This window comes from Hordeum vulgare, chromosome 5H, assembly GCF_904849725.1.
Source record: "Hordeum vulgare subsp. vulgare chromosome 5H, MorexV3_pseudomolecules_assembly, whole genome shotgun sequence".
Taxonomy (NCBI): domain Eukaryota; kingdom Viridiplantae; phylum Streptophyta; class Magnoliopsida; order Poales; family Poaceae; genus Hordeum; species Hordeum vulgare.
Genome location: NC_058522.1, coordinates 37,828,648 through 37,833,183, shown reverse-complemented (window position 1 = coordinate 37,833,183; position 4,536 = coordinate 37,828,648). Strand labels below are relative to the sequence as shown.

The following is a 4,536-nucleotide window of genomic DNA, read 5'->3' as shown; positions in this document are numbered from 1 at the left end:
CGGATGATTTTTTCAAATTCTGGAACATTTTTTCAAATTCCGAAAAATATTCAAATTTTGTAACGTTTTCTAAAAATCCAGAACATTTTTAAATAATTCGGAACATTTTTAGAACAGAATAAAAAAATAAAATAAAAATAAAAAAACCAATTCAGAAACTGATAGAAGTTTTCCGAAACCAAAAAAAAGACTAGAAACTATAAGGTTCCCAAACCGGGCACTTCAGCCCCTGTTCTGGGCCAGCCCGATCCCCTGCCAGCTCTGTGCGAAGCTTCAACACCGCTTCGCATAGAGCGGTAAATAGAATTTTCCCGTTTCCATGTGTCTTCATACGATCATGACAAAACGTTTTTCGTTCGGAGCCTGTGAATTGGGTCGGCCCGTTTACGCGTGTCTTAAACACCTGTTTTCAACGGATGAAAAATAAAATGCATCCCAGATGAACGAAAAAAATAGCTTAGTCCCAGCATAGACGAAAAAAAGAAAAAAAAATCTCCCTTTAATATTAGATAAAAATAAAGATAAAGATATCAAAAACATCAAGTCTGAGCAGCTGGGTGAGGCATATGGACCTAAGATTTTTAATAATAAAAAGGCTATCGTTTCTGACAAAAAACCCGTTCGCCCTCGTTTAAAAAAAAAACCTTATTGATTGTGATATTTAACCCGCGTTCCCTTCATAAATTGATCTGAGAAAACGCTTCATGTTTTTAAAAAGCCTCCTACATTTGTAAGAATCTCAACCCCGAGCCTCTGTTTCATCTTATCCAGAGGCTCCCTCTGCAGCCGCGGCAAGGTGAGGGGCGGCGCAGGAGGAGGGAAGCCGCCTCCACCTCGCCATCGCTGGCCGTGCTCGCGTGGGAGGCCGCCTCCATCTGACTGCCGCTCACCGTGCTCGCACGAGGGGAGGGAGGCCGCCTACATCTACATCTGGCCGCCATCGGCCATGCTCGTGCGGGAGGAGAGAGCCTCGATGCAGAGGAACCACCACCGGCCATGCTCGCGCGGGATGAGAGATGCTCGATGCAGAGGAAGCAGGTCGCCTTCCTCGGTGCTGCTCGTCAGGGCGCGGCTCCTGCTCCCGTGTCGATCTGAGACCCTGGAGCGGTGCCGGTCCGGACTGAACAGCGGCGGCCGGTCGTCGGCAGCGGTCGCGCCGGGGTGCTTCTCGGTGTACGTGGGCCCGGAGCGGGAGCGGTTCGTGGTGTGCGCCGACTGCACCAACCACCCGCTCTTCCGCTGCCTCCTCGACGACGCCGAGTAGGAGTACGGCTACGCGGCGCAGGGCCCCCTCGCGTTGCCCTGCTCCGTCGACGCCTTCCTCGACGTGCTCTGGCACATGGACCACGACGTCCACGACGACGACGAGGACGACGAGGCCGCCGTGGCCCCGTCGGCGCAGACGGCGAGGTGAGCTCTAGGCGCGCAGCTGGCTAGCAGAAGCAGAACCGGAAGAGGAATCTGTGCGCGCATACACAGATCGAGCAGGTGCTTAATTTGCATATACATACTTAATTAGACAACTCAAGCACACAAACACGCCTAGCTGATTTAGATTGTACTCCTTCCGTTCCTAAATATAAGTCTTTTAAGATATTTCACTAGAAGTCTACATACGGAGCAAAATGAGTGAATCTACACTCTAAAGTATGTCTTTATACATCCGTATGTAGTCCATTAATGAAACCTCTTTAAAGACTTATATTTAGAAACGGAGGGAGTAGTAGTAAAAGTGAAAGGAAAGAAGATCTATTGTATGCATGCATGTAAGCGCGGCGTGTGTTCGATGTTCTTTGTATTTTCTGGTTTCACGGAAATGAAAATTGGAGCCTGTGCCAACACAAATTGTCATCCAATTCATTCACAATCTCCATCCCTCCAGCGAACATTCGCTGGTTAAGCCGGTCCAAAGATAACTGGCTAACTCCGGTCTTGAGCTAGACGATGCAAACATATACTCCCTTGATATTATTATGCAATACTATACTACCCAGTTAATTAGTTATTAATATTATGCAAAACTCTTGAGTTGGTCAATTCTTTTCGTTTATTCTACCAAGTTAAAAAAAAGGTTGTACTGGGTATTGACAGAATGTTAGGTGTTGTCTATTCATGAGTTGCGTGAATCTTTTTAAAACAGAATCACATTTTTAAGCATTTGTATGAACACCCAAACAGTCATGGATCTGCAAGTCAATTCATATAGTACCCTTTACTGAAGTGGCATACCTCCAAAAAGTTATGTTTCACCATAGTAGTGTGCAATTTTTCTTTGTGAACAGTGCAATGAAGGTAAAGGATATTTTCAAAAGAAAAAGATAACTACAAATTAGTAAAAGAGATTTCCTACAATGATAGATTGTTGGCATACTTTGATGCCACAACTACCGGTTTTGTTAAATTGGAGCCAATCTTCCTTAATTCATAGTTTTCACTCATATGTTCATTATCTTCATCTCGCTTGCGCATCTTCATGTCTAGCAATCTATGGTGTTGTAGTATTATTTCTCGCTCTTTACATTCTTTGTATTATCTGTCTCTCTTTACATTCTATGCACGACCACAGTTCTGTCATCCCTATGGATGGGCAAACATACAACGGGAGAAGGGCGTGGAGAAGGTGAAGAGAGAGACCATGGATGCATGAGTGGACGAGGAGGTAATGAAGACTCCTGAAGGTGGCAATCGCCGACACCGATGAGGTGGGAATGATAACATGTTGGTAGAACAATGTGGTCAGTTCGAAGCCAGGGGCACCAAGCCATCGAGTATTATGCTTTGTAACCATCTAACACCACTTATTATCTATTAAGCTAAAAAGATAGTTTACCCTTATAAATATGTATAAGCATAAAATAGAGAGATGGCACCAATTAGATAATGTTAAATGGCTATGGCGTGGTAATAATCCACGTAGATTCAGTTTACTTATTTTCATCATGTGTCTTCATTGGTGTAGCACACAATTTGTGGTAATCTGGAAACTGCAGTGGGACCAATGTATGATTTCAAGGCTATTTCATGCACTAACTCGAATGACTATTACAAAGGAGGGAGCTTGGTTTAAGCATATTTCCCTTGCTCGAGGATACGAATCCGAGCTATTAATTGAAAAGGCAGGGAAGGATATCTCCGAACTACAATATTCTACTACTATTGAGAAAAGGCAGGGAAGGATATCTCCGAACTACAATATTCTACTACTATTGAGAAAAGGCAGGGAAGGATATCTCCGAACTACAATATTCTACTACTATTGAATCCCAAAGAGGAGCGTACAACTATTTCATTGATTGGCTTGTTTCTAAGTACGGTGCTTTGATTGCTTAGGTAAAACAATTAGCCGATGAATACTATATAGCAGTTGCTTCTACTCCAGATTCATGGAGTCTTCATCGTTGCTTGGTGTGCTCACTGTTTGACTAGAGAGAGGATATTTAAATAGGACACGTGTTGCTCAATGGGATTGGTTGTGTCGATGTTTTTTCCTTCTTTTGGTGTTTCATTCAGTTACTTTAAATGAATCAACTGTGTATATATCTGAAACCGTCTTGAAGTTGTCTTTGTTTTTGTTGTAGACTTTCCTTCGGATGTGATTGAAAATAACTATGTCTATATATCAAAAATAGAGTATTTGTATCATGCAAGCAGAAATGCAGTTCATCGTGAAGCCAAGCCAGGCATTTTTTGATGTGAAGAGACCAAATGACATATTTTTTTTCTTAAAATAACAGAGTGTAATATTGAAACTTCTACTTTGAATACCTCTGGTGCAACCTTAGAATATACGACATATGTTTACTGCAGTACTTTGGAATCAAAGTCCCTATCTACATCATTCCAGTGTTTCTCAAAACGTTTGCTGGAGTGAAAGATAAGAAAAGGTTGATATCCAAAAACTATTTTATTTTCTCAGACTTTTCAGTCTTCATCTTCCTTGGTGGCTTGGTAAGATTTTCATTTCTGCAATGTTGTTTGTTTAATAGCATTCGGATTTCAAATATGCATTGATATGTATACCAAGTAAAGAACAAAAACTACTATTGACATACGAGCCATACGCCATCAGATATGATTCTTACATAAAGTTAGGAAATGGATCTATTAACTTATTCATGATCCAAAATGTTATATATGTTATACAAGCCATACAACATCAGATATGATTCTTACATAAAGTTAGGGAATGGATGTATTAACTTATTCATGATCCAAAATGTTATATATGTTGCTCTTGTCAATATTTATTTTGTATTCTGCTCTAATTGGCTGACAATAGTTACTTTGTCGAGGTTCTTATGTAGTTCACTTCAATCACATGTACTTTTCATGTATTTATTGTTGGAATTGGCAAGGGTCCTTGGTCTGAATATACACATATATGCTTAAGTACTTCTATCTTTTGAGGATGTCCATTGAAAACGCTGGGCATTGTGCCAACATATACAGTGCCCCATTCAGCTGAAGTGGTTGAAGTTTGCTAGCACATGGGCTTACTGGAAATGTACAAGTAGACTGACAATGAAGTTTAAAGCT

At 41.4% G+C, this 4,536-nt stretch overlaps 1 pseudogene; it reads left to right on the top strand.

The window, feature by feature from the left end:
• The first annotated feature begins 718 nt into the window (after nucleotides 1-718).
• LOC123398158 lies at nucleotides 719-2,931 on the top strand (annotated as a pseudogene).
• The last annotated feature ends 1,605 nt before the right edge of the window (nucleotides 2,932-4,536 follow it).